The sequence below is a fragment of the Crassostrea angulata genome, chromosome 8 (genome assembly GCF_025612915.1).
Source record: "Crassostrea angulata isolate pt1a10 chromosome 8, ASM2561291v2, whole genome shotgun sequence".
Taxonomy (NCBI): domain Eukaryota; kingdom Metazoa; phylum Mollusca; class Bivalvia; order Ostreida; family Ostreidae; genus Magallana; species Magallana angulata.
Genome location: NC_069118.1, coordinates 34,662,971 through 34,675,179, shown reverse-complemented (window position 1 = coordinate 34,675,179; position 12,209 = coordinate 34,662,971). Strand labels below are relative to the sequence as shown.

The window sequence follows — 12,209 nt, the reverse complement described above, 5'->3', positions numbered from 1 at the left end:
ACAGTTTTACCGGTAACGAATATTTGCCAGTATCGAATAATTTTTAGAAAAATTATTGGTGGAAGACAAAGTTGAGGTTTTAAAAAAATTCTAGCTAGGTGATTATAACACAGAAATAAATATTATAGCAGTGTGTGAAGTTGTTTGCCATTTGCACGATTATTTACCGAATTGTTTACAAATTAAAAATGTGCCCCAGATATGAGCTGCCGGATGTTCAAAGCAGAAAAAACGAAAGTGTGAAAACAATTAAGCCTAACTATGAAAATAAGTTTTTTATTGATCCCTATTTAGTGAATAATTAGTAAATATAATTCATTTAAAAAGATAATACATCAAATCAAATAATAATGGAGCTTTGAATGAAATTACGACTTCAAATAGAACCACATGTAGTTTTCCTAGTTACGGTTCATTGCGACAGAAGTATTATTTGGCTGCAAAAATTGATAGATATACGAGAAAAACAAAGGAAAATGGCAACTACTTATCATCAATTACTATTATAAAGTGTTTTTATATGAAAATTCAATATTATAAAGTGACGGAAATGAAAACTGTTCAAGTCCAGTTTCAATTTGACCGGAAAACGGTATGATAAAAATAACGATCATATAATTTGTTTAAATGACATATTCCCACAATCGTTTTTCCTTGTTCATTTATAAGTCCATTAACATGTACCTCTAGTATATTTTTGAAATTAATTCGCCTCAAAATATTCGGTCAGAAGTGATAAAGGGCGCTTAATTCGATACTGGGAAACGAATTCGAAACTAGGAAACTGGAGGGGGTGTTGAAATTACTGTCTCCGTAATTCATCCTTTATATTTTCGGAAGTTTGATACAGTTTAGAAGGACAAAGAAACGCGATTTAAACAAAAAATAAAAACATTTGGAATTTTGATAATAATAATTGCATGCACGAGAAACCGCATACTGATTCGTTACCGGTAAAATGACTGTACAATATTAAAATTGGCTATACATAAAAAATATTAAATACAGTTAGCAAAACATAATTTCTGTTGGAACAAGCCTTAATCAACTTTAACTTACACGAGCATGTTTTGGTAAGTATGTATCTATTTTAATTTATTTACATCGATAACTCTTATTGAGACCACTCGCGGCACACATAACCTCGGACATCGGGTGAGACCTGCACCTGGCTGAACCTGTCAATCAAACTCTGTGTATTTGTTTTCATTGGATGGTCAAGCGTCTCTTTTTTTGTCAATAGCCAATGGAAAAATTAATGACTTCAAGGTAATTGGAATCAGTATCTGATGAAGCACACAATTTAAATGATAGAAAATTTATTAATTATTTGAACAAAATTAAATGTAAACATAGAAAGAAAACATACTGATCATTTCTATGAATTGCGGGAAGTAAGTTCTTTGGAATCCCGATTATAGATATTTTTACAAGTAATTATTTTAATTACTTAAACCAATGTTAACGGAAAACAAGACGTAATTAACGCACAGGGATTTGCCTACAATGTACACAGTCATGCAATTAATTATTAAGGGAATCTTTACGAATGGAACTTAATTCAAATAGATCATGATAATCTATATACACTGTACGCCGTTATACATGTAAGGAGCGCCGGTAATATATACGAAGATTGAGTCAAAAATTTAAATCATTTTTATTTCTTGTTCTTTTCAATACAATGTTAAATTACTTTGAAAAAAATCCGAAATAGTAATTACAACTTTCTTTTTTGTTTAATCATTTGAATTTTTTCTGAGGTACATGGATATGTACAGAACATATTTATTTACGCGAATGATACGACATAGGAAAAAAATTATCGGATGTTTGTATAACATTGTTTTCTAACGAATGTGACTAATTTAATTTTAAATATTTTTCAACATTATCAATGTAAAAAATATCAGATTTATTTCCTGTTTGTATTTTTACATAGTATTCTCTGAAACCAATAAAAATACTAATGTTAGAAGAAAAATCAAATCCCGCCGAATACTGAAAAACTGATTTCAGTTTGTAATCATACGGATTTTTATTTTTGGTATTGACTATTGAGTTACGGTTACATTTTTTTCTGGATGATTTTTTTATTTATATTTTATGTAGTAAAAGCACCATTCCAACTGTTACTCAATTACATAACAATTGATGACCCGGGGCTATATATGTTCTGAGCTGTGTGCGCTGAAGCGACACAAGATTCTCGGTCGCACGTGGCGATTGAATTAACACAGACTGACCGAATAAACAAACGGTTGGGAAAGTGAAACAAAATGTTACACATAAGAAGAAGCCACCAAAAATGATTTTCGACAGATCTTGATATCGTTTCGCTCAAAAAAAAAAAATACAGCGCGAGCTCCTGTCAGCGGGGCGGGAGGAGAGGGGGGGGCAGCAATGAGTTCGCTTCCATAATGAAACGAACATGTAGAAAAACTACAGAAGTGATTAATATGTGACCGACAGAATCTAATCTAAAGTTGTTTAAAACTCCTGTGAATATTCTTTTAAATAATCATCGAATGCCTCAACTCAGGACATTCTTTTATCGTGCTAGCACCTACCGCAAACATGTAACATGGAACTTTGATTATAATTTGATTTGATTTTTAAACTACCTTGTACGCTATCGTATACACCAATGCTTAATCAACTGTACAAGTAAAATAAATTTATCTTTTCATCTTAAACCAAAATAATAGTTGAATACATAATGAAATATAGTTGTGTCCGTGCAAAATGCCAAAATATGAAACATGAACGCGTGATAAGGTACAAGATCACGAACCAACCGCGGATCACTTGTCCAATCGTGCCGGATCTCCTCAGCCATGGGCGGTGGATGATCATCATTTAAATGTTTAATATTTAGGGGGGGGGGGGTTGTTGTTGATTTAAAACATTATTTGTACAGTTTATAAAATATTTTATATAAACAAACCAACCATTAATTTATGTCTGACGATGTTTCCGATTTGGAGTAATATCGTTCATTAATATTCATTTACACTCAAATTTAAGTAAATAAATACAAAATGGACAAACTTTTATAACATAAAATTAAAACAGTTCTTGTATTTACGACTATATTAACTCAAACACGTTCATATGCATGGAAGTGTGCGTCTCGGTGTGCGAATCTTGTGTATAAATAACCGCTATGTAGTGCAGCCGTGGCTGAGATCCTCGGCCGTGGGCGAACGATAGATTACGTAAAGGTACAACGCACAGACCCACACAGCTCAGAACCCAGTAAGCCTTGAAAATTGCAGTATAATGACCTTACTCTATCATATAGAAGTTATTTTTTTTAAACTTAAAACCCACAATTTATCTATATCTATTATTGCTTTAGATTGAGAATGACATTGCTTTTATTATTTAACTGAACGATTTCTTAATTGACACTCAATCGTTTAATCCATAAAAAACATGTGTAATCAAAACGAAAACAATTCTTGGGTTTGCGGATAAATAAACTCATATATGAGAGACGCAACTCTCGTGTATTAGATAACCCCTGACCGCTAGGTAGTCCAGCCGCGACCATGGTGACCGATTTTCTCGGCCGCGGGCGAGGGAGAGCTTACGTAATGGTACACACCAGCTCTGATTCAAGGTAGATTTTAAATGTATGGAGTTAATAACTAAAATGTAATGCATAGATTTTTTTTAATTCCATATTTTGTGGTTTACTAGAAAAGAAAAACAATGATATGTTTTCCAAATCCCGTTTTTAAGGGTTGAGCATTATAAGAACTTAACAACAATGACTTAAACTCCTAAAAAAAGCACGTATATTCTAAAAAAAAAATTCTTATGAATTAATGCCGTTTGTATAATCCAGCATACTTTCTGCGGTGACTTTATGCCAGTTGTACGCGCAAAGACTTTCGTTAACTTGTCAAATGAAAACAGGTACATGTTAACATGTAAAGCTTTTTACACTCATACTACACAAATCACATACAAAATAACATTGTAACGACCTTTATGAGATCCCAACAAACAACTTTTCCAGCGACAGCCATATCAAAATCGTAACCGCTTTTGAGTAATTAAGCAAAATTTTTTAGGGGCCATTGGCCCTTGATTTAAGGGGCCAGTCCTTTCTTATTGGTGTCAAATGAAAGCCCTCTATATTTTGCACAACTTTTATTCTACATGTCTTAACAAAATATTTTTCGTTTAAAAGATATAAAGGAAAATATGTCTAAATTTTCGCACTTTTTTGAATCCTGTTTTTTGACCCCCTACCTTTTCCTAAATAAAAAACGTAATCTAAAAACAAAAACAGATGTGCACAACTACAATGTCTCTGTTATTCAAATTCGTTGGATTCCCATTCCCTGCTATCATAGTCTCGGAGCCTTTGTCTGGAAACAAAAGGCCCTAAAAAATTTTAAAAGGGGAATAACTCTTTAACGGAAAGGGAATTCTAAATTTTATGAATTGCTAAAGATAGTGTTTTGTAAAGTACATTTGCCCTGAAAATTTGAGCAAAAACCGTTCAGAAATAAGCAAGATATGAAGCCTCAAAGTTCGCGTCTAGGAAGAAAAAAAAAAAAAAGAAAAATAATCTTTCCCGCACAATAATAGAAAGGTCTTCCGTTGGAAACGGAAGACCTTAATTAACAGATGTTTCAAAAGATGTTGGCAAAATCATTTCACTTCATTAAGAGATATCCTTAAGTGATTAGAAATAACTATATAATCTTTCTGATAAGAATATGATACATGTTTTACAAAACACAACTGTCTTGTCAACATTGAACATGAAATACTGATACTGCACACAGCGGCCTTTTGCCAATCCAGTGAACCGCACAGAAGATTTGGTTTCTGAATATGAGTCCCGTTGAAAGAAGACAATTGATTTGTGATTGCCTGTTAAAAGCAGGATTACCCCTATTACATTATGCCATAACGATTCTCTGATATGAAATTATTCCCGAGTAGAGAAAGATACCATTGCAGACCAAGTCTAAATCTACTAATGGCATGTCCTCAGAAGTTAGATCTTACCCACTAGACTTTACAGGAGCCATATTAAGTGGATGAATTCTGATTCTGTATGTGCAGCTTGTAAAACATTCATAACCATTCTCAAGAGACAATTTAGCATTTCGCTTCCTTATCTCTGCAGTGTGGGCAAATACACAACTAGAATTCCCGTATTAATACCGTTATTTATTTTTTTACTTCTCCATAATAGCAGGGCTGATTTCACAGTAAACAGCATTCAGGATAAGTGAGATTGCACTATATGAATACTGAACAGGACTGATGGATAATGGAGTTTAAATAGACAGAGTAAATAGTCCCAGAGCAGGAACCTGACATCAACCCCCCACAGATAAATCAACCGGGGATAAATCACTAGCTTTCAAATACAGTGTACTCTCTCTCTCTCTGACAGAAAAAAATCTATGAGATATGGATTGCTCTTCAGTATATATATGTACAAAATGCAGTACTAGTTGACCAGAAAAATGGGTCAATTGTCAACAAATGTGTTGTCTTTTGAACCTGTTCAGGGCAGATGCTTTTCAAAGAATCAATATATTGATCTTGACTAACAGATGATTGTGGCTCATTCCCTTACAAGAATTATCATTATGAATAATGCAAGAAATCAATAGCCAAAGCATTCTGACTCACACAAGCAGCTAAGCATCTCGTTTGAGAAGCAGTGCAGTATTATGGCATCCTGTTGGACGGAGAGAGGGCAAAAGCACAGTGCATATGACAAGCCAATTAACAGAATCTGTCACAGTCCTATTAACATTAAACACAGCTTCCCGATCTTTGACTAGATGGAGCTGCACGCCATGTCAGGAATGAGAATTATAAGAGCTTTTAGCTTGTGCCGGCCACAGACTGAGGAGCATTCAACTGAACGAAACAGAAGTCCTGATGCTTGCTCTAACTGCTATCAGAATACAACAGCAGTGAGAGTTCCCATTCCTGTTCACATGCAATTAGCAGTACAGTTATAATGAGATTACAGCAAGATATTTTAATCATATTAACAATGGGGAGAATTTCATTGTACCGTACTCGGTAGATAGAATCAATGAAATACAACAAACTGGCTCCAGATATTTGAGACCTCACGCTTTGTCCCAAACCAATTTCAATTAAAAAAAACTGTTCCTTGCTGTTTAATTTAGGTTGAGTGATATGCAAGAAGATACATTTGCAACATAATTATTGATTTCACTTTTAAACCTGTATGGTTGCAATGTTATCACCCCCCCCCACCCCTTCCAATCAACTTTTTCATAATATTACCAGTAATTGTCCTCTTCATTAACTAATTTTTATCTCTTCATCATGAGAGACGGTGTATACAAAACTGTTTTTTTAGATAACTCAGATAATAAATTCACTTGTGTTCAAACAAACAAACAAATAAAAACAAACATAAAACAGTAGACGCAACATGTGTAAAAAAAAATTCAACCCAAGTAACCATCACAACCTGACTGTGCCACAAAGCCTGTAAATGCACGCACAAACAAAAATTGTAATAAACAGAATTCTAAATAAACTCAGGCAATTTGCATTTTTGTAAGGGAGGGGGGGGGGGGTGGGTGGAGGGAGTGGGGGGCAGACCAACACAAATTTGAAAACAAAACAAACAAAATCCAAATACTCAGAATGCTAATCTGTATATTGCCTATTATAGTAAAATTTAATCTTTATTCTTTAAATGAACTTGTCCAATACCGGTAATCATTTTACACTATTTGGAAAAAAGTGTACGGGCTAGTGAACAGTATTTGTGTTAAAAAATTTATATTTCCATATGTGATTTGTGATCATATAAAAGAAAAATGTCAGTTTCCAAAATAAGTGGGGGACAACTTTATCTCAAGAAGTCATAAATACAAGAAAAGATCTTCTGATCGAATCACAACAAAATACAACTTGATCGACCATCATAGATGGACATTACACAGAATCAGGCTCAAGATCTGATGGCTAGTCAATATCGTTGATAGGTCAATTTACATGAGGCTTGAGCCACATCTCTTAAGTGATGAATAAAAAATCAACTCGGCAACAACTTAAACTACTGATGAAACAGCAGAGGGATGGACATATGGGCAGGCGTTACATTGTACACAGACTTGGACTATATCAATGTATTAACTAGTGGGTATTGTTTTTTATACAAAAAAACACATGTCTCCCCTTCTCCCAAAGGATTGTAATATGGGGCAAATTTAATAAGTGAAAAAGAATGAAGTCAGCTATATGTTAGATATCATCCATATATGGTACAGTTTAGAAAATGAATTAACTTGAGACACAAGATTGGTCAAGGTCAAAAATTATGGAGGCGTGCACTCCTTCTCAATACCATCTACCTATGTTCCAAGTTTGAAGCCTTAATGTCAAAAGCTATCCAAGTTACCACCCAGACAAAATTTAATTATTTTTAATTTGACCTTGAGTAAAACAAGGTCAAGGTCAAATATTAATCAATAGTACACCTCAGTGTATTATAATTAATCTTTGTGTAAAGTTTGAAGTCCTTCTGTCAAAGAATATTTAGGAGGTGAACAATGAAGTTTTTTCTAATTTGACCTTGAAATATAATTTTTAGGTCAAGGTCAAAAATTTTGGTAAGGTTGAACTGGACTATATACCATCTATGTATGATACAAGTTAAAAGATTGTATGATTAAGGAGTCTTGTGTTATGGTCCGGACTATATATTTTATAAAACGCTTGACCTTGAAGAAGATAATAAGTCAAGGTCAAAAATTTTGATGGCGTGCACTTCTTCTTAATACCATCTACCTACGTTAAAAGTTTGAAGTCTTAATGTCAAAAGGTATCTAAGTTATCACCCAGACAAAATTTAATTATTTTTTCTCAAGTTGACCTTGAGTAAAACAAGGTCAAGGTCAAATATTTATCAATAGTACACCTCAGTGTATTATAATTGTTCTTTGTGTAAAGTTTGAAGTCCTTCTGTCAAAGAATATTTAGGAGGTGAACAATGAAGTTTTTTCTAATTTGACCTTGAAATATAATTTTTAGGTTAAGGTCAAAAATTTTGGTAAGGTTGAACTGGACTATATACCATCTATGTATGATACAAGTTAAAAGATTGTATGATTAAGGAGTCTTGTGTTATGGTCCGGACTATATTTTTTATAAAACGCTTGACCTAGAAGAAGATAATAGGTCAAGGTCAAAAATTTTGATAGCCTGCACTTTTTCTTAATACCATCTACCTATGTTCCAAGTTTGAAGTCTTAATGTCAAAAGGTATCTAAGGTACCACCCAGACAAAATTTAATTATTTTTCTCTAGTTGACCTTGAGTAAAACAAGGTCAAGGTCAAATATTTATCAATAGTACACCTCAGTGTATTATAATTGTTCTTTGTGTAAAGTTTGAAGTCCTTCTGTCAAAGAATATTTAGGAGGTGAACAATGAAGTTTTTTCTGATTTGACCTTGAAATAAAATTTTAAGGTCAAGGTCAAACATTTTGGTAAGGTTCAACTGGACTATATACCATCTATCTATGATACAAGTTAAAAGTTTGTATGTTTAAGGAATCTTGTGTTATAGTCCAAACTCTATTTTTTATAAAACGCTTGACCTTGAAAAAGAAAATAGGTCAAGGTCAAAAATTTTGGTGGCGTGCACTCCTTCTCAATACCATCTACCTATGTTCTAAGTTTGAAGTCTTAATGTCAAAGGGTATTTAAGTTACGGCTTGGACAAATTTGGATGAAGAAGAATAAGAAGAATAAGAAGAACTAGAGCAAAGCTCGTTGCAAAGCAACGAGTGGGTCTTCCGTTAATGTCGGAAGTAAAACTTGAAGTTCCTGTAAGAAGCAGAGCTCTTAAACCAATAACAAGAGTAACAAAAAAAAAGATGAAAAAATCGATTTATTCCTGGTACGACTTAACAAAATCCGAATGATTTTAAGTACGACTTAACAAAGACCTTTCTGATTTCAAGAACGACTTATTAAAAAAAATCCGAATGTGTTCAAGTACGACTTAACAATTATTTTTGGTACGAGTTAATTTTAGTATAAACATTACGCTATTTCTTAAACCAAGGACGCGGAATCAAAATTTCCGGAAAAATCAATTTTTAAACCCCAATATCTCTGTAATGCATCGTCCGATCTTAAAACGGTTTTCAGTGTTAGATTCAGCTTAATAAGCTCTACAAAACACATATTCATTTTTGATTTGATCCGAAAATTCATTTTTTCGAAAAATTTGTTTCACTTCCGGTTTCGACTGGAAGTGACAGATTTTCATTTCGAGCCTTATTACAGAGGTAAATCGACCAAATCATCAGCATTGAAAATTTCAAGCCTCTATCTTAAAGCGTTTTTGAGAAAAGTCCGGGACAAAATGACTTTTTTAAATTTTTAAAAATAACGTTACGTCAAAACGGAGGTGACGTTTTCTTTAAAACTTTAACATTTTTGAGGGACGCCAACTTGCAAAAATCTCTGAAAATTTCATCAAAATCGGTTAAAAACCTTTTGAGTTATGAAGCAAAACAGGAGTCAGAAGAAAAGAAAAAGAATAATAATAATAACTAGACACGATCTCGTTGCGAGCAACGAGGAGGTCTTCCGTCCGATTTTTAAAAGGTAAATCACGTCATCGACTTTATTTTTCGACAACAAAACATGATATGGAAATAGGAGTGAAGTACTAATGCTTACCTGTAATGCTTTTTATAAGTTCTCTTACGTTGCTTTTTTAAATACTTGCATTTCTTTCAATTGAAATAGACAAGATTAAACTTTTTTACCTCTGGCCCCTAATATCCCTAGTTAGGTAACGCATGAGAAAATCATTATATTGTAAGGATATATAAACGTATTATACCTAAAGTCTGTCCCAAGATATTTTTGCCACACATTCTCTTAAATTATTTGATATTTGTAAATATCTCTTGATTCAGACGATGTTCATTCGATAGTATGAAAAAATCCCAAGATTTCCCTTTTGGAACGCCCCCTCTAGCTTGTCAGGTTTTAATACACGGCTAAAAAAAGAACGTCTACGGGGATTTTGCATTGCATCAGCCATTATAAAGCCCGGATGATAACTTTAAAAAATTGTGCTATATATTCCGAAAGACTTCCGAATTGAGGAAAGATTCCCCATTATAAATATCCGTAGGAAATCTGTTTTCGATCCAAGGAAAAATGGTAATTTGTAAATGAAGTTTGACCCCTAAAAACGTTATTACCTAATTACGTAACACATGTTAAAATCAATAGATTTCTTGGATACGATGGTTATGCTAAGTATGTGTGCAATAATATACGTTGCAGTACATGTAGTTTTCCCTGTCAATTAAGCCATATTTCAATGAAAAAATTATGTACATGTTGAAACTCGTTCAATCCGGATGTTGTTTATTACGGCATGCTGCCCAATCCGGCGACATTATTCAGCCCCTTGACATTTTCCCATAATTTTTGTTTAAAAAAAATTTGTGCAATCCGGATCCTATCTATTCTGTTAACCGGCGCAATGAAAAAGCCTACTGCATATTATTAGTGAGAGTTATCTCCCGTAGTCCGTCCACTTATCGATCGATCGACCTTCTGCGAGATATTAATGATCAATTATTGACCAATTTTTCTGTCGTTGCTATTGATTTAAACAACTGTTAATATAGATCCAAAGAAGCAACTTTTTTCAGTTAATACCGTAAAGTCTTGTTATGAATTGCAATTGGATAATTAGATTATAGTTCACCCAATTTTTTTCAGGCCGTGATTCAGGATACTGCGGGAGTAAGACTGCCGATATCGTTTGTTATCTCCGTTGCATGGCTACACGTACAGAGTTGCATAGTATTCTGTCAAAATGCTCAATTTTTTTTTTATATAAAATTCTCATTTATATTAATATTTATCTATTGTTTCCCTGCATCAAAACAGTTCTCGCCATCAGGTATTTCAGCCACCTGTTGACTTGTTAATGTTTTGTTTAACAATTTACGGTTAAGCATGCACTTTTCAGGTAAATCGGATGTTTGAAAGATTATCAATAACGACGATTTAATTCAAGGATTTCCATCGTATGTATTCCGTTATGGATTTATTGTTTGAAAAAAAATATTTAAAATGAAAATTTGTACCCTAAATAAGATCGATGAAATCTAATATAATTCAGAACAATTGAACATTTTGCAAGAATACACGATCAGGACCTACTGCATTAAATACTAAAATTAATTTGCAACAATATCCTCCAAACCGGATGTTGCCTAATCCGGCCATTTTTTTTTTTCAGAACCACCCTCCGCCGGATTAGACAAGTTTTGTTGTGTATTCGCAAAATAATCGACATAAAAGGGTTTTGCGTTATTTCGCTGCGTGTTTAAACTGGCCCCTTACGTCGAAGCTAGTATGATTGTATTACGACTTTGACATCTGTTTTTTTTATATAATCTTTTATAACATATAAAATATACAGCATGACTATTTAAACAAAAATAAAGCAGTGTACATTTGTTCATTAATAGTTTTGATGTTTACGTTGTTTACAATCATTGCAAAACATGCAGGATGAATAAACTCAATCATTCGGAGGATGAAACCCAACGGTTTCCTTTTTTAAACATTCCAATGATGTATTTTGGGGGGGTTTTGTATGCCCCAAATTTATTTTTATTTACTTTGAATATTTCTAACGTTGAAAGGAGAGCACTTCCGTTTAAATACGTCTATAAATTTGTAAGATTATTCATTAGGTTTGCAAGGAAAATTATTTGATACTGTAATGGCCGACAAATCGGAACATGCAGCTTGAAGATATTTCTCAACTTATTATACCTCGAAACGTTATTTCAAATCAGGCACCAAACAATGAAGGGAAATGGAAATATTCGGCGGATCCAAATGTTAAAATATTCTTATGATAAAAATTGGTATTTATGGCAAACAGATTAATCATTTTTTATCTCTTAAAGATATAATCGCACCTGTGTTTTGTATCCATCCCTTTTAAACTCTTTGTAGACAAATCTGTCAAAATTCGTGGTCGTTTCACCCTCTTGTTGCAACCCCAAACCCGCTGAAATGTTCACAATCGATGCGCTGATGAACGAAAGACTCGACTAGAAAAACTTGCTGCATGGGCCGTCTAACATTATTAATTTCAATGATGAATTCAGAAACTTTTACATTTC

The 12,209-nt window shown here is 33.4% G+C and overlaps 1 protein-coding gene across 5 annotated transcripts in view; it reads right to left on the bottom strand.

The window, feature by feature from the left end:
• The window catches only part of LOC128158305 (neuroglian-like), a 54,759-nt gene that overhangs the window by 30,272 nt on the left and 12,278 nt on the right, over positions 1 to 12,209 (bottom strand). The window contains exon 1 of one of the 5 annotated variants that reach the window (XM_052821090.1): positions 5,668 to 5,808. The exons of the other annotated variants lie outside the window; for them this stretch is intronic. The gene's annotated coding sequence lies outside the window, so the exon portion shown is untranslated. Of the gene's footprint in view, positions 1 to 5,667; positions 5,809 to 12,209 lie in introns of those variants that run through there. 5 annotated transcript variants of the gene reach the window in all.